The sequence below is a fragment of the Stenella coeruleoalba genome (assembly GCF_951394435.1).
Source record: "Stenella coeruleoalba genome assembly, chromosome: 12".
Taxonomy (NCBI): domain Eukaryota; kingdom Metazoa; phylum Chordata; class Mammalia; order Artiodactyla; family Delphinidae; genus Stenella; species Stenella coeruleoalba.
This window is the reverse complement of record NC_137158.1, coordinates 37,334,992-37,362,306: the sequence shown is the minus strand read 5'-3', so window position 1 is coordinate 37,362,306 and position 27,315 is coordinate 37,334,992. Positions and strand designations below refer to the sequence as shown.

The 27,315-nt window shown below is 39.1% G+C and overlaps 1 long non-coding RNA gene across 1 annotated transcript in view; it reads right to left on the bottom strand.

Moving 5' to 3' along the window:
• Positions 1 to 27,315, bottom strand: part of LOC307195610 — a 102,103-nt gene that overhangs the window by 6,731 nt on the left and 68,057 nt on the right. The window contains exon 4 of the long non-coding RNA XR_013830893.1: positions 17,817 to 17,889. This is a non-coding gene — a long non-coding RNA (uncharacterized lncRNA). The remainder of the gene's footprint in view (positions 1 to 17,816; positions 17,890 to 27,315) is intronic.

The window sequence follows — 27,315 nt, the reverse complement described above, 5'->3', positions numbered from 1 at the left end:
ACCCTGTCAGGACCCTGCGCTCTTATTAACTTAGAGATCTACCAGGTGAGACTGCAGGACCCAAAGATAGTTCCCACTACTAACTAGAGATCCCTGTCCTTAGAGGATTCAGCCACTCGAAAATCATCAGCAAAGTCAGGAACTAAGACAGAAAGAGTTCCTAATGAAAAGTCACTACAGGGTCAAGACTGGAAGTCGAGACGAATTGCAGTCATGAAATTAGAGCTGCAGTAAGGCGCTCTGGGACCCTCCTGGCTGTCCGAGCAGCCGCCTCCCACCTACATTCCCCATACCCTCAACCTGAGCCCCTGTCCTCCCAATGCCCACTGGCCTGCTCAGAACACTGTGGTCTTTGCTCCCTCCAGCTAAGCTTGAAACTTGTTTTAAGGTCAACATCTTATCTATGAAGGAAATGACAAAACTGTATTCTGAAATGATACATCTCACACAAACTCAATCTTGTTTAATTAACTGAACAGTTCAAATGCTTAGCGTGATGTATAACCCCATTCTCAATGTGACTATTTGTATTCAACTCCAGACTCAACTCCCTCTGCTCTCTTCATTGCAGGCTTACTCCACATTCTCTTCTGTTTTTGACACACAGAACATCTTGCCATTCCATTGGGACCATTCCCTTACCCATCTCTTTGGCTTTGCACATGCTTTTTTCTATAGCCTGAATGTTCTTTTTTCCACAACCTTTCTCTATCTGGCGAAGTCATTCTTCAAGCTCAAGTTTAATGCTTCTTGCTCCTAGAAGCCTTCCCCCAACTCTGTCTTGGCTGTAGGTCTCTCCCTCTCAGTCTATGGAAGTTAGCAGCTCAGTTACTAGTTAAAACATGGTATTTTAATTAGTTATTTTCTTCTTGTAGTTTCAAATTATCTGGAAATACCTAAAGGGTTAAATCTTATATTTAAATTCACCTTTGAATTCTCAATGGCAGAGCTTAGCACATAGAAGGTAAATGGATGTTTGCTAAATAAATTAATTCTCTCTGCTCCCCCCACCCCATTCTCCCTGGTCCCATTAATACTTAACCATTATATTTAAGAGAGCTTCCTTTGTAAAATGTACATACACAGGTCCCTGGCTAGTTTCAAGCTTCCATTCTCAGGACAAGGTGCACTTTTTAAAAACCTATGAGCATTGCATTCAAAAATTTGCAACAGAAAGTACCCAAATAATGTTTGTTTGATTAACTGAATGAAAGGTTTTCCTTAACGAGTCTTTAAATAGGAGTCTGCCAAGTCACTGAAGTAAAATTTTGAATTTTCCTCTAGATTTGAAATATATATACATTTCCATTACTTGCATTTGTCAAAAATTTAGTTTTCCTGTTGAGAATCTAATTTTTCTATTTTTTGACGCTTTTTATTTAATAAAATTTTCCTAACACTTATATTTACTTTCCATATTCTGCTACTTTATCCTTAGTGTCCAGAGTGTGGCTCTGAATATTATTCCCACAAATATGAACCAGGGCTCCTTGCAGACATGGCTGATTCCAGGTCTGAGGCAGGAAATGTACAAGATACCTGGTCACACTGGAAAGCAAAGGAACTCTCAAAGACTTCCAGAAATATGTCAGTAGAAGTCAGGAAGCAACCTGAAAGGGCTTCCACTGGCCAAAGAAGGGACAGTTTGGACGTTTATAAGATATGCATTTATGTGAAATACAAATTTCAGTGGATTGAAGTAAGTCAACTCAGTTTTTTAAAAATCCGTGGATTTGTAATAATATGCCCACTCTCCTAAAAAACAAAACAAAATGTACAATCCTCACTGATCACCCTTGGAGGATCTATGGAACCAAGTCACTACTCTGAAAAAGGATTTGAAAAAGGAAAACTTCAAGCATTTATCCTGCCTTGTTTGTATGAAGTAGGCCTCAGAGCATACACAACTGAGTTCATGCACCTCCCGTATTTGCACAGCCCACCTGCCCCTGAGATTTGGCCACTTCTTCGGTGGACGTCCCCACTACTACCACTGTTGCATGCTCTCCTAACACCGCTAACTGTCTCAGCCTCCTCTGAGATAAGAGCTGGGCTCTGAGCATGGCAGCTGTCATGCCTGCTGCTGTGGAGGCAGCAGCAGCTCTGATGCCCAGGTCCAACTTGAGGGGATGGGCATAAAGAGGCTGGCTCCTCCCACTGCTTCTGGACCCAGATACTGTGTTAAACATTAGTGTATGGCAACTGGCTTCCCCAAACACTGCCTGGGGCAGTCTGATAGGTCAACCTGGAAGGTTAGAGGAGTTACCGCCCCTTGAAGTGAACTTTGAACTCTGACCAGCGAGAGACAGGATTTGGGAAACCATCAGCAGATAGGTTTGCCTCCCTTTCTCCCTTATGGACTGTTCCAAGATGTAGTGCTTCACACTGCTCTCTGGCAGACGTCCTATGTGATCAAACAACCAGTCGTGTATTTTTGTGAGGCTATGCCAGCTCTAGAACATGCCACTTTGCAGTTGTTTTTCCTGCCTCACTTCCCTTTCTCCTTCAATTGTGCTGTCCTGGAATTGCATCTCCCAATAAAACTCCAGCATGCAAACTTTGCCTCAAGCTTTGGCTTCCAGGGAGCAAAGTTAATTCACAGGGTAACCAAATGGATGAAGAAGCAAAAAAAATGGCATTATGTAAATTAAAACATGATGAAGAAATTATAGAACTAGAATATCACCATTTCACAATCTCTTATAAAATAATGGACCCATTAGTTTATACCTATCAATTGCTGACAATATCACAAGAGAGATAAGTAGATATTGTATTCTCGTTATGAAAGCAAGCGGAAAGAAGGTCTGCACTCTGATTTCTGTGGTGGGAGAAAGGGTCTTTCTTCTCACAAAGACTCGTGTGATAGGAGAGTTTCTATCATCTGTGCCCTTGACATCTGAGAGTCACCCCTCCTTTAACCTGACATCATAAACCTGACATAATTCGGCCCAAACAGTCCCCGATTCTACAAATACAACTTGCTCTTTTTCAACAACTCACCCTTCTTCATATCCATCCCTTGACCTTCTTTGAAAACTCAAACTGCCATCTTGAAATGTATGCAGAAGGATTGGGAAGGGAGAAGCATTACACAGATCAAACATATGTGTGCGTGGCTGGCTCAAGTCTATGCCATTGATGCCACGATGGAAAATAACTCCTCCATCGGACTTCCCTGGTGGCGTAATGGTTGAGAATCTGTCTGCCAATGTAGGGGACAGGTTCAATCCCTGGTCCAGGAAGATCCCACATGCCGCGGAGCAACTAAGCCCGTGAGCCACAACTACTGAGCCCGCACGCTCTAGGGCCTGAGTGCCATAGCTACCGCGTCTGTGTGCTGCAACTACTGAAGCCCGCGCGCCTAGAGCCGGTGCCCTGCAACAAGAGAAGCCACCACAATGAGAAGACCGCGCACTGCAATGAAGAGTAGCTCCCGCTCATTGCAACTAGAGAAAGCCTGCACGCAACATCAAAGACCCAACGCAGCCAAAAAAAAAAGAAAACTTTTCCATCAAGTTTGCCTTGAATATTCTCCAAACAGAAATTATTTTTTCCTCCCATGAGTTTCTAAAGCACTTGCTTTGTACTTTTTGCAAGTCAATGATCACTTCCATGTTCTTCAAACTTAAGTATTTATACTCACATTGACAATGGATGAGGATTTAGGCAAAACCACAGAGTAAACATAGGGCCTTTCCTAAGCTGTCAATTTTACTTACATATTTGAGAGAGTAAACACATTTTTAAAGAGTATTTTAATGGTAAATGAGAATATATATGTGCTCGAATGCATAGCTTACTTAATTTCTTTTTCAGGTAAAATATGTAGCAGGCAGCTTTAAATTTTGATCCTCTACTTCCCTGAGTTATACTCCCTGTTTGAGCGAGGTGGAGGGGATCTAGATGAGCAGATTTAACATGTCTCTGGTTTGGTAAGGGTCTGGTGAGTATGCAGGTATCTTCATGTAATAGACCTCTCCACTGCTATTATTACATGGGGCTTGACGTTTTTTGTTTTTTTTTCATTGAAGTGTAGTTGATTTACAATGTTGTGTTAATTTCTGCCGTACAGCAAAGTTATACACACATATACTCAAGTTATCACATATATACATTCTTTATTATATTCTTTTCCATGGGCCTGAAGTTTTTTTAAAAGAGGTAGTTATTTTCATAGGAGATAAGAAGTCTTCTAGAGGGAAAAGATTGAGACCTCAGTCCTATTTTTTCAAGGTTCAAGATTCTGGAAACGTGTACAGATGGCCTGGGATATTCCTGATGAGGACTAGGAGGCAGAGAAGGGTTACAAGTCTCCTGTAAGATGGCCCTATGAAGACAGATGGCGAGTACCAAGTGCCAGAGGGCCCTCCTTGGGATATCAGCTTGGTCCTCAGACCCCGACTGGTAACAGGTCTTGGCAAAAACAAACAAGTACACTAAAAGATATCCTGAATTCTTTTGCTTATGTCAACTTCAGACTATGGTTCTTCTAAAATTAAAAGTTTGGTGGGGAATATTGAAGATCCAAGTGAGCCCTTTGGGACTCACATATAACAAGTTCTTTCTATATTCTTGTTGCAGGAGGAGTTACCTGTGCCTATTCAATGTCTACCACATGATCAAATTAAGCCCCTTATTTAAAAAGGAAGAAGTAGACGACTATGGCAGTACTAGCAGAGATTTTTTTTGTTGTTTTGTTTATTTTTGTTTTTTGGCTGTGTTGGGTTTTCGTTGCTGCGCACAGGTTTTCTCTAGTTGCGACGAGCGGGGGCTACTCTTTGTTGTGGTGTGTGGGCTTCTCATTGTGGTGGCTTCTCTTGTTGCCGAGCACCGGCTCTAGGCACGCAGGCTCAGTAGCTGCAGCACGGAGGCCCTAGAGCGTGCGGGCTCAGTAGTTGTGGCTCGCAGTCTCTAGAGCGCAGGCTCAGCAGTTGTGGCGCACAGGCTTAGTTGCTCCGCGGCATGTGGGATCTTCCCGGACCAGGGATCGAAGCCGTGTCCCCTGCACTAGCAGGCGGATTCTTAACCACTGCACCACCAGGGAAGCCTGAGATTTTTTTTTTTAATTGTGTTAATTGCACTTACTTCCCCGTTGTCCCAAACACAACCACCACCCCTAGTTAATCTCTGTATTTAGCTGCATAAGATAGATGATGATGAAGATAGATAGATAATGTAGATATGTGTGTATACACACACATTGTGTTCTTTTATGTTTCTCATTTAATACTAATTAAAATTTACATAACTTGAGGGCAAAACACCTCCTCCAGTGTTTCCTCTCCTAGTGCTCCAGAGTATATAAAACAGGCTTTGCAATACCATGGGTGGACACTCAAGGAAATTTATGAACTGACTGATGAAGTTACTATAGGGAATGTCATCATTAGCTTTGGTCTTCCAAGAAATAAGGATTTGGTTTTATGAATGCCAATAAAAAGCTGCTTCTCTGGGTTTTATAACATTATTTTCTTCACTGACATATTCACATTCCCCAAACATAATTCTCCTGAATGAATGCTAAGAAACCCTCGGTAAAATACTTAAGAGATTACATCTTATTGCATACAATTCTCTTATGCAGGGATTCAATTTTGCTATGAGAGCTGGAAAGGATCTCAATTTATGTCAACACAGATATGTATAAAATTTAGTGTTTTTTGTGTTGACTCAGGCATCATCACAATTCAAGACATGCCTTAATTTCCTTGGAGTACAAAGGATGACGAGTAGGGAGCTAGATGTGCCCTGCTGGAGAACAAACATTCATGCCCGTATTTAACACTGTGCTTTTCAAGGAAAATTGTTGGTTTAAGTAGCGTGGTCTCTCATTGCATAGCAAGCTCTTTTCAGTCTAGTGTACTCAGAATCACATGTTTGTGCCAAAACATTTTGATTCATGAAGCACTTTGGACTTCTGCCATAATAAGGATCTGTGAATCTTACAAGGTCAGTAAAGGTTATCAGTAAAGACCCAGAGTCTACAAATCCATCCTAGCCAGCTGAGTTACAGGACTGCTATAACAAGAGCACCAGCGTTAGCAGAATTACAGCCCACAAAGAAAAATAATGACTTTCTCAGTCTGAGTGCAGAAGGTGACTGGCTTGTTAACAGGAGCGAGAGAATCAGCGAGCATGGACTGTGATTCCCAAGACGTCTCAGAAATGCCAAGTTTGTTTCATACTTTATTTCTTACTATGAGATTCATAATAGAAATACTTTAATTTGGGCTTTTTCTATCCATTTTTTTCCCTTATTAGTCCTATTTTGTTAATGTAATTCTAATCCTAGCTGTAATAAGAAAAAGAACTTACATTCAATAAGTTACCATTTGTAATAATAACCAACCAATGCTGAATGGAAATCAGCATTCACCAATCTGCCCGACTCCTTTAACGCACATTTAAATATACATTTGTATATTTCATAGTGTATTAAAATTATGAAACTTATCACATCTCTCTATTGTTTCTTAGCAAGAAGAGTAAACCAATGAGAAAGTTTTGTTGGAAGGCTTTCAGGGGCATATGTTTAGGTGTGGATGCTCATATCAGGCAGATCCTAAAGAAGACATTTACTAAATAACGTGAGGAACAGTTTAATAAAGTAAGGCTAATAATATTATTATCATTATTGGGCGTACTACCACACATAGTAAATAAGAGCACATTTTTAACAAATATTGCAATAATCATCGTTATATTAAATGAGTCTTGGAATTGTTTAGATGAGAAAAGTACACAGAATAAAAGTTTTAGGGGAGATGGACTTAATATCTTTTCCAAATCAACTTTGCTAAGGTATAATTTACATAAAATAAAATGCATCCATTTTAAGTGTAAAATCTGATGAGTTTGACAAGCACATACACTCATGTGACAACCACCACAATCAAGATATAAAACATTTCCATCACCCCAAAATATTCCTCATGCCCTTTTGCATTTAGTCCCCCCTTCCCCCTGGCACCAGGTGACCAGTAATCTGCTTTCTGCCACTATAGATTATTTTTGCATTTAGTCCCCCCTTCCCCCTGGCGCCAGGTGACCAGTAATCTGCTTTCTGCCACTATAGATTATTTTTGCATTTAGTCCCCCCTTCCCCCTGGCGCCAGGTGACCAGTAATCTGATTTCTGCCACTATAGGTTATTTTTGCATTTAGTCCCCCCTTCCCCCTGGCGCCAGGTGACCAGTAATCTGATTTCTGCCACTATAGGTTATTTTTGCATTTAGTCCCCCCTTCCCCCTGGCGCCAGGTGACCAGTAATCTGATTTCTGCCACTATAGGTTATTTTTGCATTTAGTCCCCCCTTCCCCCTGGCGCCAGGTGACCAGTAATCTGATTTCTGCCACTATAGGTTATTTTTGCATTATCTAGAATGTCATATAAGTGGCACCATACGTAGGTACAGTACCTGACTGCCTTCTCTTGCTCAGCTTAATCTTTCTGAGAGTCATCCATGTTTTTGCATGAAAAAGTAGTTCTTTTTCATTGTCAAGTTACCATCCATTGGACAAAATTTATTTGTTTGACCAGTTCCTGTTTTGACTTGTAATACAATGTAGTAATCTTAGTAGTTCCTACTCTATTAACAGTCAGCTGCTGAATTCTGATTAGATGCACCCAAGTATCATCAGTATAAAAATGTCCAGGTGGTTGGATTGACCATGATTTTGGTTTGTTTTGTGTCTTGCAGGGCATTGTGTTAAAAAAAATAGTTACAGAACTACTTTGGACCTATAGTGATGTTTTGTTCCTCCAGAAAGCACTTCTGCCAGCCCCCGAGGCTGCTAGTAGTCTGTGGACTGCCATGTATAGCTGCACTTCCATGGTGTAGCCCTTTGCAGTCCCAACCCGGGGCCTGGGGGAGGGGGTCAGCAGCTTCTAATGCTGGTAGGTACTAGACTCAAATTTTTGATACTCCTTCCCACCATCTCGCTGCTGTCATAAGATCATTTTTAGTGGTTTCTTCTAGACTGAGGACAGAAGACTGAGAGTTGAAGAGGCTCCACTTTCCTCTCCAAAAATCTGGCCTAGTAAATCCTTACAATCATTTATCTCTATGATGCTTTAACATTTTTAAAAAGTTTCATCCAGATTTTATAGTTTTCTTCAGTGGAAAAATCGTTCCAATGACTTCATCTGCTCTTTCCAGCTGGAAGTGACCCTTTGCTCTTTTCGTGATAATCCTCTGCTTCCTGGATCCACAGCAGCAAACTATCCTTTACTGAAAAAGTTAAAACTAAGCTCAGAGAAAGTTGAAGCCTGATGACTACAAGGAAAAGTGAGAGCTAACGGAATGCCTGGCAGCCTGCCAGCCGTCCTGCAGTGTTCACTTTTCATTTTCACCTGGATTCCCAGGTGATTCTCACTTATATTAGAGTTTGAGAACCACTTAGCTAATTCATGTTACTTGATGGCATCTTGACAGAAGAGTGTGCCTGCATGCACGTGTGTGTGCGTGCGCGTGCGTGTGGGCACATGCAGCTATAGTCTGATTATATGTTATGTTCAATTATTTGGAGAATCCATAATCCAAACCTGACTGGACCATAGTTGCTAAGAATCACATATGCTGCATTCAGAAATAAACTGCCTCTGCCCTCTCTTCCCTCTGCTTGGTATTTTCTCTCCCAGATCTTCATAGAGGTCTCACCTCACTTCCTCAGAGAGCCCTTTCCTGATCACCCTACCTAGAACGGCCCCTGTCACTCTATCCTCTGACCCTGCTTTACATTTCTTCATGGGAGACAATGTACATGAATTAGAGTGTGATGATTTGTTTCATACATAATACAAAAAGCATAATTGGAAGAATTAAGTTGTTAAAATGTCCATACTACCCAAAGCAATCTACAGATTCAATGCAATTCCTGTCAAAATTCCAATGGCATTTTTCACAGATATATAAACAATCCTAAAATTTGTAATGAACCACAAAAAGCTCTGAATAGTCAAAGCAATCTTGAGAAAGAAAAACAAAGCTGGAGGCATCATACTCCCTGATTTCAAACTATATTACAATGCTATAGTAATCAAAACATTACAGTATTAGCATAAAAAACAGACACATAGATGAGAAGAACAGAATAAAAAGCCCAGAAATAAACTCATGCATACATGGTCAATTAATTTATGACAAAGGAGCCAAGAATATACAATGGTGTTGGAAAACTGGACAGGCACACACAAAAGAATGAAACTGGACCACTATCTTACACTGTACACAAAAATTAAGACCTGAAACCAGAAAACATAGGCAGTAAGCTACTTGACATCAGTCTTGGCAATGATTTTTTTTGGATTTGAAACCAAAAGCAAAGATAACAAAAGCAAAAATAAACCAGTAGGACTAAATCAAGCTAAAAATTCAAAACAGAACTACTATATGATCCAGAAATTCCACTTTCACATATTTATGTGAAGAAAATGAAAATACTAACTGGAAAAGATATACATGCCCCCATATTCACTGCAGCAGTATTTAAAATAGCCAAAACATGGAAACACCCTAAGTGTCAACTGATGGATGAATGGATAAAGAAAATATAATACATACACGCAATGGAATATTATTCAGCCATTAAAAAAGAAGGAAATCCTACCATTTGTGACAATATGGATGGACCTTGAGGGCATTATGCTAAGTGAAATAGACAGAGACAAACACCAAATGATCTCCCTCATGGAATCTGGAAAAAACAAGTTCAGAGATACAGAGAACAGATTGGTGGTTGCAAGGGGCAGCAGGGGGGAATGGTGAAATGGGTGAAGGGGGTCTAAAGGCACAACCATCTGGTTATAAAATAATAAGTCATGGGGATGTAGTGTACAGTGTTGTGACTATAGTGAATAATACTGTACTGTATATTTGACAGCTGCTAAAAAGTAGATCTTAAAACGTTCTCGCCACAAGAAAAAAATGTATGGTGATGGATGTTAACTCAACTTATTGTGATTGTTTTGCAGTATATCAAATATCAAATCATTATGTTGTATGCCTGAAACTAATATAATCGTATACATCAATTATATTTTTTAAAAAACTAAGGAAATCTGAATAAACTATATGGACTTTAGTTAATAATAATATATCAGTATTGGCTCACTAACTGTGACAAATGTACCATACTAATATAAGATGTTAACAACAGGGGAAACCAGGGGTGGGGCAAATAGGAACTCTCTGTACTGTCTTTCCAATTTTTCTGTAAATTTAAAACTATTCTAAAATTAAAAGTTTATTTAAAAAAAAAAAGAGGCAAAAAAAGTGTACCATTCTGATGAGTTAAGAAACTGGGGATTGTGACAGCCTGCCTCTGACTGGGAAGGATTCCCCTCCTTCCTTCCTGCACTGGAAAAGCCTTGGGTTTTTATTTGATCATTTGTTTTCATATTTGACTTTTAATTCTGAGTCTGTGGTCTGCTTTTCCTAGTCAGTTTCTCCATCTATAAACCCGGAATGATGATAGATGACAGTATGGAGAGACACCTTAAGCAGCAATGAAAAAGCAATCCTATGTTTGGGTATGCTAACATGTAAAATGAGTTCTTACCAACATCCCTAAACATCTCCAACAGTGACAGGCAAATTGGCTGCCCCTAGTCTTTATGTGAAAGTCAAAATGGACCTGCCTCTGGATCCTTCCTTTAGAATGTCTCATTAAATTTACTTTAAAAAATTGCCCTACTGCACTGGCAATCTCTGAGTCTTCCAGATAATACTGGTATTTTATGCGACAGGCTAACCAGAAACTTTTGCAGAGCCCTGTCAGGGGATCATCAGCTCATCTATGAGGCACAGAACTTTTCATCTTGGATGTTGTCAGAAAAGGTGAACGAAAAGATTCATCAAGTGACAATAAGAAAAAAAAAAAGTCACACTAGAACTAAGAACTCTTGAAAAAGAGACTTTGTTTTTCTTCCTTGATACAGCTTTACATGTGGATTTATCTTGCATAAAAGAGGAGACGAGCACACAATTAATCAAAGACAGAAATGAAAAGTCACGCTGTCTAGCTTTACTTCATTAGGAAATTGTTTCCAGCATTGTTTATCCTGGCACTGCTAACACATGATGAAATGAATTTGAATAACAAAGGTAAGATCTTCAGAGGACATATACCTATTTTTATACTGAGAAAGTAATTATAATAATCAGGCTATCATACCAAGGTATGAGTGTGTGTTTGTAATCAAGTAAACAGCAGTTGTGGCAGGGTCAGAAACCTACAAATTAACCTGAAGTAATGCACTGGAAAAATACAGAGAGCTATACACATCCAAGTGCTTTGCTGTTGCAGATGTTTATGATAAAATGGCCTGAAATAGATGCAAATGTCAGGAGGAATTAACACCTTTTTCACCTAAAAGTCGGGATTTTGCTCTCCTGCATCTACACACTTTCTCTGTCTGGGAAATTGCCCTCCTGGTGAGTTTTGACCACAGGTAAAGGCCACCTCCCACCATCCAAGCTGAAACTGCCAGATACCCACTGTCACAGCATCGTTTGCAGTTAACATCTCAGGCCTCAAGGGTTCGATATACCGGCTCCAGACCTTGAAACAGGGGACAGAGAGGAGCAGGACAAGCAAGGAGATTTTCTTGAACACCAGCAGCAGTGTCAGCAGCACCCAGTGCTAAGGGGCTGCAGCGACTCAGCACCAGGGATGGAGCATCCTGTCCAAGACGCAAGGTGTACAGGTCAATGTTCAGGGTGCCCGTGGCAGGGTCCTCACTGGACCAACTCTGTGGTATAATTTTGGATGGCAAACCTGTCCCCAGTTGAGAACCACTGCCGTAAAAGAACATGAAGAAGCTGATGAACTAAAGGACTTTGGGGGCTGGATAGCTTAATAAAGGAAGGAGACAACCCATAATTCTTAAATTCCTAATTCAAGGGTTGGAGAGAAAACCAGGGGCTCCATCGACTTTGTCAAAAGACTCCTTTACCTGTTACAGCTGCCAGGCTATAAGAGCCAAAGGCCAATCTTAAACGTGAGCCTCGCTCTGCCACTTGCCTCCCACCCAGCAGAGCCAGTGGTGCTCAGAGAGCTGCAAATACGGAGGCCGTAGGGAACTTGTGGCAAGCTTCTCTTGAAGGACTTGCTGCCCCAGCTGCCGGGGAGGTGCCTACAGACAGCCTTCAGCTGTCAGCCCTCTTTCGGAACTGCCTCAGCTGAGGAGAGTTTGCCCAAGGTCATGTCTCCTTCCAGAGAAAGTCCACATCCAGTGACTGATAACAGAGGGGTATAGATGCCCAGCTCCCTCACCTCAAGTTTAGGACAACCCTGAAGGCCCTTCCCAGCTTTCAAACACTTTGTGGGTTCAGCCGAGGCCTTTTGCAATTGCACTGCAACCAGAGGTGAGCTGGTAAGCGGGTTCTCTGGGGGGAGGAGGGAAAGCCCTGATTTACAGCATCTGACGATTTCCATGCAAGCTGGCTCCAGCATATCACTTGTCACAGCCCGACTTGTCTCTCAGCCTCTTTCTGCTTTTTTCCCTTCTTATCTTGGTAATCCCAAGACCATGGCCTAATCAACCTCCTGCACTCCAATTCTATGTGTCTCAGAGTCTGCTTCCAGGGGAATCCAACATGGATCAAACGGTGACACAGAGAGTGGTGGACCTCTAGATAGGAGAATAAGCTCCGACTACGGAGAGGAAAGAGCTCACTGTTCAAATCATGAAGGGCCTTGTTCATCATACAAAGTGGTTTGGAATTTACCTTATGGGCCATGGGGAGACAGTGAAGGGTTTTAAATAGGGTGCTAATAGGATCTGATATATATTTTAGGAAGGTTGTTCTGGGAGCAGAACACAGAACAAACTGGAGTGGCAAGAAACCATTGCAGTAGTCCAGTCGGACAGTGACTGTGGGGATGAAGAGGAAATCTCTTGATAAATTGGGAGACTTTGGTGACTAATTGGAGGTGATGATGGGAAAGAGAGAAAGAGTCAAAGATTAAGTTGGGGGCTTCCATGGTGGCACAGTGGTTGAGAGTCCGCCTGCCGATGCAGGGGACACGGGTTCGTGCCCCGGTCTGGGAAGATCCCACATGCTACAGAGCGGCTAGGCCCGTGAGCCATGGCCGCTGAGCCTGCGCGTCCAGAGCCTGTGCTCCGCAACGGGAGAGGCCACAACGGTGAGAGGCCCGTGTACCACAAAAAAAAAAAAAAAAAAGATTAAGTTGGGATTACTGCTAGTTTGGGAAACTAGTTGGATTAGTTCATGACAGAGAATGTTAGGAGGAGGATATATTTCTAACATGTTGACATTGTTATACCCACATGGACCATCAAGGTGGAGATATTCAGAAAGGATATATTTATATATATAATCACATCATATTACTTTACCTTGACTATTCCAAACCAAGGCTATATAAATACATACATTATAGCAGGATAAAAACAACTAGGTGAAAAATTGAGGTGAAGAGAATTAAGACAGAGGTGAGGTTAATACACAAAAAGTAAAAGGCAGACCCTAAACAACAACTACGGATAGGCCACCAGATCTGCCCTGAGCTTCCTAGTGGCAAAACAGAGAGAAACACAATCGAGCAAACGTTTCATTGAGACCCTAAGTTAAAAGCAAGTCGGTGGCTTCCGAGAACCACCCATTCCTGGATACTGAGATCCAAGGGGAAACATCTTCCAGGGCTAGCCAGCAGTTGGAGATAGAGAAAGGGAGGCTTAGAAGTGAGATGGAGATGGAAATGTGGGAGTTGAGGAGTGTGGGTGGTGGTGATGATTGTAGGCACGGCAGAGTGTATAACATGAGAAGAAAAAGGACCAAAGATGGAACCCTGGGAACACTGACATTTAAGAGGAAAGTTGGAGAACCAGGGAAAGAGAAAGAGCAGAGAAAATTAAGAATCCCAGCCATGTGAAACACAGATATACTGTTTGGGAGCACTTGAAAGTTAGTTTTCTAATTTCATCGTCTATTTCAATGACAACATATATACCAATATGTGTTGAAATATACCAGTAATCACTTTCAAATGCTCGTGGGGGAAAAAGCAGCAATTTTTTATCTATCTTTTCAAAAACGCAGATAAAGGTCACTGTCAAAACATAACCCCAAATGCAAAGGAATACTAGATTATACCGATGATGTCATGGTTACTATCATACGACTAAAGTAATGTAATTGGCAGTAGTAGAATGTATATACAAGACTTTAGTAATTTTTTTTATCTTCACTCTACTTTTTTTTTTTTTTTTTTTGTGGTACACGGGCCTCTCACTGCTGTGGCCTCTTCCGTTAAGGAGCACAGGCTCTGGACACTCAGGCCCAGCGGGCATGGCTCACGGGCCCAGCTGCTCCGCGGCACGTGGGATCTTCCTGGTCCAGGGCACGAACCCGTGTCCCCTGCATCGGCAGGCGGATTCTCAACCACTGCGTCACCAGGGAAGCCCCTCACTCTACTTTTAAAGTAAAAATTATAATTTATGTTCACTTCAGGAATAGCTGAGTCTTCAGAAAAGATATATATTTTTGAAGAATAAGTTTCTTCCAACGTCCGGTCTTAAGAGTATAAAAGTTCAGCATTTTCTTATTTGCCTTGCAAATAAATTCCTCTCTATATCCTACCATAGCAAAAGAATCACTAGGTTTACCTATGGATTAGATGATAAATAAAACAGGTGATCTCTGCCCTGAAGAAATGTGAGACCTGCCTAAGCTCTAGGAAGGAAGACTTGAGAAAATCAGTTTGAGAGGTCATTGCTGGCGCTGCTGTCCTTTAGGGGTTTGGGAGGTGAAAATACCATGAAATGCAAAGAAATAATGTAAATAGAACTTATGGAGTCAAATAATTTCTGATAAATCTTCAACCAATGGAAATGTACTGGGGAAAAATACACTATTTTACATCAGATTTTATAAAGAAATAGAAATAAAAGTAGGCTGTGCATCTTGTATGAGAAAGGAATGAACGTAATCAATGAATTTGGTAAAGTAGCAGGATACAAAATTAATGCACAGAAATCTCTTGCATTCCTATACACTAATGATGAAGAATCTGAAAGTCAAATTAAGAAAACACTCCCATTTACCATTGCAACAAAAAGAATAAACTACCTAGGAACAAACCTACCTAAGGAGACAAAAGACCTGATGAAAGAAATTAAAGATGATACAAATAGATGGAGAGATATACCATGTTCTTGGATTGGAAGAATCAACACTGTGAAAATGACTATACTACCCAAAGTAATCTACAGATTCAATGCAATCCCTATCAAACTACCACCGGCATTTTTAAAAATTTTTTTTTTTTGCGGTACGCAGGCCTCTCACCGTTGTGGCCACTCCCGTTGCGGAGCACAGGCTCCAGACGCGCAGGCCCAGTGGCCATGGCTCACAGGCCCAGCCGCTCCACGGCATGTGGGATCCTCCCAGACCGGGGCACAAACCCGCATCCCCTGCATCGGCAGGCGGACTCTCAACCACTGCGCCACCAGGGAAGCCCCACCACTGGCATTTTTAACAGAACTAGAACAAAAAATTTCACAATTTGTATGGAAACACAAAAGACCCCGAATAGCCAAAGCAATCTTGAGAAAGAAAAACGGAGCTGGAGGAATCAAGCTCCTGGACTTCAGACTACACTACAAAGCTACAGTAATCATGACAGTATGGCACTGGCACAAAAACAGAAATATAGACCAATGGAACAGGATAGAAAGCCCAGAGATAAACCCACGCACATACGGTCACCTTATCTTTGATAAAGGAGGCAAGAATATAGAGTGGAGAAAAGACAGCCTCTTTAATAAGTGGTGCTGGGAAAACTGGACAGCTACATGTAAACGAATGAAATTAGAACACTCCTTAACACCATACACAAAAATAAACTCAAAATGGATTAAAGACCTAAATGTAAGGCCAGACACTATAAAACTCTTAGAGAAAAACATAGGCAGAACACTCTATGACATAAATCACAGTAAGATCTTTTTGACTCACCTCCTAGAGAAATGGAAATAAAAGCAAAAAGAAACAAATGGGACCTAATGAAACTTCAAACCTTTTGCACAGCAAAGGAAACCATAAACAAGATGAAAAGACAACCCTCAGAATGGGAGAAAATATTTGCAAATGAAGCAACTGACAAAGGATTAATCTCCAAAATTTACAAGCAGCTCATGCAGCTCAATATCAAAAAGAAACAAACAACCCAATCCAAAAATAGGCAGACGACCTAAATAGACATTTCTCCAAAGAAGACATGCAGATGGCCAAGAAGCACATGAAAGATTGCTCAACGTCATTAATCATTAGAGAAATGCAAATCAAAACTACAGTGAGATATCATCTCACACTGGTCAGAATGGCCATCATCAAAAAATCTAGAAACAATAAATCCTGGAGAGGGTGTGGAGAAAAGGGAACCCTCTTGCACTGTTGGTAGGAATGTAAATTGATACAGCCACTATGGAGAACAGTATGGAGGTTCCTTAAAAAACTAAAAATAAAACTACCATATGACCCAGCAATCCCACTACTGGGCATATACCCTGAGAAAACCATAATTCAAAAAGAGTCATGTACCACAATGTTCATTGCAGCTCTATTTACAATAGCCAGGACATGGAAGCTACCTAAGTGTCCATCGACAGATGAATGGATAAAGAAGATGTGGCACATATATATAATGGAATATTACTCAGCCATAAAAAGAAACGAAATTGAGTTATTTGTAGTGAGGTGGATGGACCTAGAATCTGACATACAGAGTGAAGTAAGTCAGAAAGAGAAAGACAAATACCATATGCTAACACAGATATATGGAATCTAAAAAACAAACAAAATGGTCATGAAGAACCTCGGGGCAAGACGGGAATAAAGACACAGACCTACTAGAGAATGGACTTGAGGACATGGGGAGGGGGAAGGGTAAGATGGGACAGTGAGAGAGTGGCATGGACATATATACACTACCAAATGTAAAATTGATAGCTAGTGGGAATCAGCCGCATAGCACAGGGAGATCAGGTCAGTGCTTTGTGACGACCTAGAGGGGTGGGATAGGGAGGGTGGGAGGAAGGGAGACGCAAGAGGGAAGAGATATGGGGATATATGTATATATATAACTGATTCACTTTGTTATAAAGCAGAAACTAAACCATTGTAAAGCAGTTATACTCCAATAAAGATGTTAAAAAAATTAAAACTAAAAAAAAGAAAGGAATGAACAGATGTAAAGTGGGTAACCATGTGAAAAGCCCATGGAAGAGAAATGGATGATTAATACACTACAAACAGGCTGGGACAATATGATTTATCTCCATCTCAGAATGGAAAACTACAATGCAGAAAATGAGGTTAACATGAAAAATGTAGGAATCCTGACAAACAACAGAATAAGGGATAATCTATGTTTAAATTTAGGGCACAGATTAAAGTGAGGAACCAAGATTCTGCTCGTAAAGAATCCACGAATCTACTGACAAGTTTTGGCAAGTAAGCTGAGCTGGAATTCTTCCTTAGAGAACTGGGAATATTTCTCTAGCTCAAGGCAAACCATAGATCTAGAATGAAATGGCCCACTGCATTTCTTAGTAAGATAATGATGCTTTACTGTTGGCAAAGAAGATTTTACAGAGAGGGCTAGGGCAGAAAATGGAAGCCACTTAGATTTTTCTTTGTGGAGGACACAGAGGAATAATTTAGGGTTCCCACAGAAATAACTGCACTCAGATGATAAGTCACTGCAGAAATTAAGAAAGACAACTAGAACCAAACTTGCTATTTGACAATATTCTAATAATATTATTAATAACCAAAAGATTACTTACCAGGTGTCAGAGTGGTAGGCATGTATTCTCTTTCTACAGTTGAAGAAACAGGCTTAGAGTAGAATGAGGACAACTGTCAAAGAAGAAGATTAATACATGGCTCAGATCTCTGATGTACTAAGAAGAGCCCTAACCATCTAAACATCTAAGAGATCTAACCATCTGTTGGGCATGGTCATAAATATTTTATCCTTTCAATAACCTAATATGTTCTCACTATATTTGAGATGAGAAAACTAAAGCTCCACAAGTAAAGTAATTTCTTTAAGGTCACACAAAGCTGCTCAGGGGTAGAAAAGGGATTTCTGTGCTGGAGCATTTTTGTACTAGCTCACAAGAACAGATTTTTAAATTTCCAAGAATTTTGCAGGTGATCAGTAAACATAACCACTCTAAAACTGTATAGCACAGGGAACTATAGTCAATATCTTGTAATAACCTATAACGGAAAAGAATCTGAAAAAGAACATGGATATGTGTGTGTATTTATATATATGTATACATGTATATGTATAAATAACTGAATCACTTTGCCGTACACCTGAAACTAACACAACATTGAAGATTAACTATACTTCAATAAAAAAAATTTTTAACGGAAAAAAAAAGGAAAAGCTCTTCACAATTCTACAGTATAACTCGGTCTGGGGAAAGCAGTGTTTTCCTACACTTAGAAGAAAAATATCTCCATTTTTCCTATTCTCATTTCTCAAGATCAAGGTTCCCAGCTTTCCAGAAGTCATTAAACAGCTACAATGTCATTATGTTAACACTTTATTAGCACAATCCTTTTGTAAAAAATCAAGAGCAGCATCAGGTGGATATTTCATTTCTTAAATAAATTCATGGCTTTTATCTCTCATTTTGGATTTTTTGTAATGTAAAATTTTATTGATGTATATATACAGAAAATGCATACATTAAAAGTGTACATTTCAACTAATTTTCACAAAATGAGCACACCTATGTAACAAGCTTTCAGATTAAGAAATTGAACACGACTAGATCTTCAGACGTCCTCGTGTGCCCATCCCTTTCACTAATTTTCTCTCAAAGGTAACAACCACCTTGAATTATAACTCAATAAATTCGTTTGGTCTGTTTTTGAACTTTATATAAATAGAATCATACAAATTTATATATTATTGTATTGAGCTTCTCTCATTCAACACTGTATTTATGAAATTCGTATATATAGTTGCATGGGGCTGTAGTTTGTTCATTCTCATTGGTATAAAGCATTCCACAACTTATTTATCTATCCTACCATTGATAGGTATTTGCTGTTTTTTCTTCAATTTTTGACAGGAGAGATGCTGCTATGAACACTCCTATGTATCTTTTTAGCAAACTGTGCAATAAAAGAAATAAAAGTAGGCTATGAGGGTCATTTCAGAATTATTCAGATTTATTGGCTGTAGTTTTGAGGACTCTGTATGGAACTTAAAAATATATCATTTTTCTCTTTTCAGTGTGTATTTTTTTATTCGATGGTTGGTTAATACTTGTGAACATTTGCTCTACATATCCTGTTAAATTTTTCCCTAACAGTATTTCTAGTGATTGCGTCAAGAAATGTCCAAGCCTTGACCTCTTTGAACATGTTACTTACTACATGTTACAGGACTTCAACAGTAGTCAAATAAGATGTCATTATAGGCGTCTGCTGATGGATGTATACAGACTAGGTTCACAACCAATGAAAAGTGATGGATAATATTTATTTTTCAAAAATCTTCTTAAATGCATTGACAAACTGGTTAGAATAGACTGTAAGGAATACTCAGGTCAAAAACTAAAAGGGAATAGAATAGATGGACAACAAGGTCCTACTGTGTAGTACAGTGAACTATATTCAATGTCCTGGGATATACCATAATGGAAAAGAATATAAAGAAGAATGTATATATATGTATAACTGACTCACTTTGCTGTACAGCAGAAATTAACACAACATTGTAAATCAACCATGCTTCAATAATAAAAAAAAAACAACAAAAGCAGAGCATGCAGGGAGGAGAGAACACTGATGCTGCTTCCATCTTGAGGGCAGGCACTGAATTGGATGAACAGGAGCTTTGGTATGCACAGCCTTCTGGGGCTGGGGTAGAGGAGATAAAACCCAGGGCCTGAACAGACAGTAGAGCTAGGACCCAAAGTGTACACCCTCAGTGGAAGGATGAACTAGAATAACCCCTATCTCCCAGGGGATGGCAAAGAGAATTGCCAATGCGTGAAAGAAGAAAAAAAAGTGTAATAAAAAATAACCCCATACTAGTCCATAAATCTCAACAAGTTTCAAAGGAATGGTATTAGACAGACCACATAGCTTAGAAACCAACAACAAAATAATAACCAGAAATATCCCATGGTTGAAAATAAAGAACTATACTTCTAAATAATCAATTATTCAAAGAAGAAATTATAACAGAAATTAAGAAATTAGAAATTTAGAACTAAACAATAATGAAAATTCTACATATCAAAGCTTTTGGCATGCAGCTAAAACAATAATTAGAGAGATATACAGCTTTTGTTGCACAGATTAGGAGTGAAAAAAGGCTATACATTATTGAACAAAGAATTCCAATTTAAGAAATTAGGAAAAGAACAGCAAAATAAATCCAAAGAAAGATGGAGATAAGAAATAATAAAGATAAAAGCAGAAATTAAAAATCAGGAAACAAACTTACAATAGTGAAAATTAACAAAATTTGGTCCTTTGAGATGATTAATAAAATTGACAGACCTCTAATGAGACTAATAAAGAAAAAAAGAGAAGAGGTACAAATAAACAATATTAGAAATGAAAAAGTAAACATAACTACAGATACTATAGACATTATAAAAAGATACGAACAATTTTATGAGAGTTAATTTTAAAACTTAGATGAAATAGACAAATTCCTAGAAAATTAAAACTTACCAAAACTAACTCAAGAAGAAATGAAATATCTGAACCCTCCCAAAGAAATTGACTTAATGACTAAAAACCTTCCTACATGAGAGAGAATAATGGGTTCTCCTTAAAGCCTCTAGGTTTTGGGGTAGTTTGTTGCACAGCAATAGATAACCACAGCAGCAACTATATTTGTTATAAAGGGCTCTAGGTAAATACTTAATGATACTAAAGAAATATTATTAATTTTAGATATGACCTTGGTATTAAGTTTAAAACAAGTCCTTATCTTTTAGAAGTACATTTTTAAGTATTTATGGATGAAATGATATGAACTCTAACTTCCTTTGAAATAATGGTGTACATAAGGATTACATGAAACAAGACTGACCATGTGTTGATAATTGATGTAGTTGGGTGGCAGGTATAAGAGTTCATCATATCTTTCTCTTAATTTTTGTGTATATTTCATAACAGAATTTTTTAAGTTCTCAGGGATGACAAATATTTTATAAATATTTTTGATGTATTCCATAAATTAAAAAATTAAAAAGTGAATTCAGCATTGCCAACATAAATTTAATACAACTTCTTAGATAATTTAGATACTTCTCATATCTATCTTTTATCTTTGAAGACACTTCAAGTACTTTTTATTTTTATTTATCTTTTTATTGAAGTATAAATGACTTACAATATTATGTTAGTTTCAGGTGTATAGCATAGTGATTCGATATTTTCATGCATTACAAAATGATCACCATGATAAGTCTAGTTACCATCTGTCACCATACAAAGTTAGTACAGTATTATTGACTGTATTTCCTATGCTGTATATTATGTCCCCAGGTCTTACTTATTTTATAGCTGGAAGTCTATACCTCTCATCCTCTTCATCTATTTTGCCCAACCCTCTACCCCCTTCAATCTGGAAACCACCAGCCTGTTACCTGTATCTATGAGTCTATTTATGTTTTCTGTTTGTTTGTTTTGTTTTCTTCCCCCATATATTAGTGAAATCATATGGTATTTGTTTTTCTCTTTCTGACTTATTTCACTTAGCATAATACCCTCCAGGTCTATCCATGTTGTTGCAATGGCAAGATTTCATTCTTTTTATGGCTGAGTAATATTCCATTGTATATATATATATATATATATATATATATATATATATATATATATATACATACATACATATATATATCACATCTTTATTTATTCATCTATCTATGGACACTTAGGTTTCTTTCACATCTTGGCTACTGTATATAATAAATAATGCTGCAGTGAACATTGGGGGTGCATATAACTTTTCAAATCACTGTTTTCGTTTTCTTCAGATAAATACCCAGAACTGAAACTTCAGGGTCATATGGTAGTCCTATTTTTAATTTTTTGAGAAACCTCCACACTGCCTTTCATAGTGGCTGTACCAACTTATATCCCTCCAACAATGCATGAGGGTGCCCTTTTCTCCACAATCTTGCCAACATTTGTGATTTCTTTTGATAACAGCTATTCTATTAGGTGTGAGGTGATATCTCATTGTGGTTTTGATTTGCATTTTTCTTATGATTAGTGATGTTGAGCATCTTTTCATGTGCCTGTTGGCCATCTGTATGTCTTCTTTAGAAAAATGTCTATTCGGCTCTTCTGCTCTTTTTTTTTTTTTTGCGGTACACGGGCCTCTCACTCTTGTGGCCTCTCCCATTGCGGAGCACAGGCTCTGGATGTGCAGGCTCAGCGACCATGGCTCACGGGCCCAGCTGCTCTGCGGCATGTGGGATCCTCCCGGACCGGGGCACAAACCCGTGTCCCCTGCATCGGCAGGCGGACTCTCAACCACTGCGCCACCAGGGAAGTCCTCTTCTTCCCATTTTTAAATTGGATTATTTGGGTTTTTATATTGAACTGTATGACTTCTTTATATATTTTGAATACGAAATCCTTACAGGGCATATTGTTTGCAAATATCTTCTCCCATTCAGTAGGTTGCCTTTTTGTTTTGTTGATGGTTTCCTTTGCTGTGCAAAAGCTTTTCAGTTTGATGCAGTGCCATTTGTTTATTTTTGCTTCTGTTGCTCTTGCCTAAGGAGACAGATTTTTTAAAACATTGCTAAGACCTATGTCAAAGAGCATACTGCCTATGTTTTCTTCTAGGATTTTTATGATTTCAGGTCTTACATTTAAGTCTATAATCCATTTTTAGTTTATTTTTTTATATGGTGTAGGAAAGTGGTCTAGTTTGATTCTTTTGCATGTAGTTGCCCAGTTTTCCCAACACCGTTAATTGAAGAGGCTGTCTTATCCTCCATTGTTTATTCTTACCTCCTTTGTTGTGGATTAATTGACCATATAAGCATGGGTTTCTTTCTGGGCTCTCTATTCTGTTCCATTGATCTATGTGCTGTTTGTGTGGCAAGTACCATGCTGTGTTGATTACTATAGCTTTGTAGTTTAGATTGAAATAAAGGAGTATGATGCCTCCAGCTTTCCTTCTTTCTCAAGATTGCTTTGGCATCTTTAATGGTTCCACACAGATTTTCGTATTATTTACTCTAGTTCTCTGACAAATGCCACGGGTATTTTGAAAGGGATTATATTGAATCTGTAGATTGCTTTGGGTAGTATGGACATTTTAACAATATTATTTCTTCCAGTTCATGAGCATGGTATATCTTTCCATCTATTTGTGTTGTCTTCAATTTCTTTCATCAATGTCTTACAGTTTTCAGAGTACAGGTCTTTCATCTCTTTGGTTAAGTTTATTACTAGGCATTTTATTCTTTTTGATGCAATTGTAAATAGGATTATTTTATTAATTTCTCTTTGTGATTGTTCATTATTAACTGCAACAAATTTCTGTATATTAATTTTGTATCCTGCAACTTTACTAAATTCATTTATTCTAATAGTTTTGTGGTTGCTGCTTTAGGGTTTTCTATATATAGCATAATGTCGTCTGCAAATAGTTACAGTTTTACTTCTTTCCTTCCAATTTGGATGCATTTCATTTCTTTTTCTTGTGTGATTGTTGTGCCTAGGACTGTTGTGCCTAGGACTACCAATACTATGTTGAATAGAAGTGGTGAGAGTGGGCGTCCTTTTCTTGTTCCTGATCCTAGAGGAAAAGATTTCAACTTTGAACCATTGAGTATGATGTTAGCTGTGAGCTTGTCATACATAGGCATACCTCAAAGATATTGTAGGTTCAGTTCCAAACCACTGCAGTAAAGCAAATATCACAATAAAGTGACTCATACAATTTTTTTGTTTCCCAGTGCTTATAAAATTTCTGTTTATACTATACTGTACTCTATTAAGTGTGTAATAGCACTATGTCTGAAAAAGTGTACATACCTTAATTTTAAAATACTTTATTGCTAAAGAAGGCTAACCATCATCTAAGCCTTCAGCAAGTTACAATCTTTTTGTAATAGTAACATCAAAGATCACTGATCACAGATTACCATAATGAATATAATAATGAAAAGGTTTGAAATATTGTGAGAATTACCAAAATGTGAAACAGAGACATGAAGTGAGCAAATGCTATTGGAAAATGGCACAGATAAACTTACTTGACACCAGGTTGCCACAAACCTTCAATTTGTGAAAAACACAGTATCTCTGAAGCACAATAAAACAAGGTATGCCTGTATGGCATTTAATATGTTGAGGTATGTTCCTTCTATATCTACTTTGTTGAGAGTTTTTACTTTAAATGGATACCGAATTTTGTCAAATGCTTTTTTGTATCTATTAAGATGACTATATGATTTTTATTTTTGGTTTATTAATGTGATGTATCACATTTACGGACTTGAAAATGTTGAAACTTCCTTGAATTCCTGGGATAAATCCCACTTGATCATAGTGTATGATCCTTTTAATGTATTGTTGAACTGGTTTGCTAATGTTTGAGGATCTTCACATCTATGTTCATCAGTGATACTGGCTGATAATTTTCTTTTTCTTTTTTTTTTTTGTGGTGTCCTGTCTGGTTTTGATACCAGGGTAATGTTAGCCTTGTAGAATGAGTATTCTTTCCTCTACAATTTTTGGAATAGTTTGAGAAGGACAGGTATTAACACTTCTTTAAATGTTTGGTAGAATTCACCTGTGAAGCTATCTGGTCCTGGACTTGTGCTTGTTGGGAGTTTTTTGATTATTGATTCACTATCATTATTGGTAATCAGTCTGTTCATATTTTCTATTTCTTCTTGACTCACTGTTAAGTGATTGTACATGTCTAGGAATTTATTCATTTCTTCTAGGTTGTCTTTTGGCGTATAACTGTTCATAGTAATCTCTTATGATCCTTTGTATTTACATGGTGTCAGTTGTAACTTCTCTTTCTTTTCTGATTTTATTTATTTGGGCCTTCTTTGTTTTTTTTCCTTGATGAGTCTGGCTAAATGTTTAACAATTTTGTTTATCTTTTCAAAGAACCAGTTCTTAGTTTCGTTGATCTTTTCTATTGTTTTTCAGTCTCTATTTCTTTTATTTCTATTCTGATCTTTGTGATTTCTCTCCTTCTATTAACTTTGGGTTTCGTTTGTTCTTGTTTTTCTAGTTCCTTTAGGTGTAAGGTTAGGTTGTTTATTTGAGACTTTTCTTGTTTCCTGAGGTAGGCTTGTATCACTATAAACTTCCCTCTTTCAGCTGCTTTTGCTGCATCTCATAGATTTTGGATTGTTGTGTTTCCATTTTCATCTGTCTCCAGGCATCTTTTTATTTCCTCTTTGATTTCTTCAGGGACCCACTGGTTGTTTAGTAACATGTTGTTTAGCTTCCATGTGTTTGTGGTTTTTGCACTTTTTTCCTGGGGCAGGTGTGGGTGGGGTGCCCAGGGTGCACTAAGCTGGAGCCACCTTGAAGGGATGGCTGGAGGTGTAGACCAAGGACCTGGGGTGCACCAGGGCAGCCTTGGTATGCCGGCTAGATGACTGGACCACGTTCCCTTGTACACTATCAAGGTGGAGGGGAATTGCCAAAAATGGCAATCTCTGGTACCTCCTACCCTGGAGAGAGTTCCAGAAGTTCCCTGCCCATTCGGCAGATGCTCTAGGGTTTGTAAGTGGATTTCTCTCATGTATAGTCTAGATGCCCTTTAAACTGCTGGGTTTTTGTTGTTTTTTTTTTTTTTTGCTCTTCCCCAGGGCACATGGGCACCTCAGTGACGTCCCTACTACAGGTCCCATTGATACCGTGTCTCCATCTCTCCTACCTGTCTCTGTGTGGTACCTCTATTGTCAGTTGTGCAGAAGCTGTTCAATCAGCCCTCAGTTTTTCTTCAGGAGAAATTGCTCTGTATGTAGGTGTAAAATCAGTGTGTCCATGGGAGGTGAGTTCAGGGCCTTCTTATGCTGTCATCTCGGAGGAACTCTTCAAATACTTTTTTTTTTTTTTTGCCATACGCGGGCCTCTCACTGTTGTGGCCTCTCCTGTTGCAGAGCACAGGTTCTGGACGCGCAGGCTCAGCTGCCATGGCTCACGGGCCCAGCCGCTCTGCGGCATGTGGGATCTTCCCGGACCAGGGCACGAACCCGTGTCCCCTGCATCAGCAGGCAGACTCTCAACCACTGCGCCACCAGGGAAGCCCTCAAATACTTTTTAGAATGAAATGGATAGGAAGAAAAAAATTATGTATACTGATTACTAAAACATATAGCAAATCATTTTACTGGTATGAAATATCCCAAACGCCCCTCCACCCACCCCTGCAATCTTCTTGCCAAGACTGAATCCTTGAGTTCAAAACAGCCTCTTCCTAGGATACCAATACTGACAACAATTTCATGTACAATTTGCAGTCTCAATTTCCCACTAGAATGCATGTCGCTCCCTTCAGAACAGGGACCTCATTATATTTACTTTGTGTGCATGATCCCAGAAGAGTACCTAGTCCATGGTTCAGACTCAACAAATTTCAGGGTTATGTATTGCATTTCACCCACTCCTACCTCTCTCACTAGCTTATGGTGAGGCTTAAAAGTGATGAAAGTAAAAGCCTTATAAATTGAATGTTTCATTGCACCAGATCCTCTGTCCCAGGTAGAAAGCAGGTAGTTCTCATCTTTTGAAAGAGCCTTCTTTGAGTGGAGGAGGAGGCTCCTTCCCTGGCTCACTCCACTTCCACAAGCAAACGGAGTGTTTCTTTGTTTCTTCACTCATTAGTTGGGCCTCCCCAGCCTGGGGTGGAGAGGCTAGAGCCAAAGGAGGACAAAACCCTGGCTTGCTGCCAGTCACAGCACAGCCGTCTCTGTGGGGACATGTTACTCAGAGCGTATTTTGGCATAAACTCAGTCACTTCAGTTAATTCAGAAGGGGCATGGTGTGAGCTCCTGGGAGGGAGCCACAGCATGTCCAAAGGGCACAAAATAATGAGGATTTTTCTGTGTGGTCTCACCCAATTTATCTTCTCAAGTAGCTCAAACACTAAATGGAAATACTCAATCTCCATCCTCCCTATGCCTTTGACAAGGTAAAAGGAGTTTACGAGCTTTTTTATTTTTTAATTTAAAGTTCTGCTTCTTTTGCCCTTCCATAGTCAAGACAAAACAAAATAATGGATTATTATGCTTCATGGCGGCA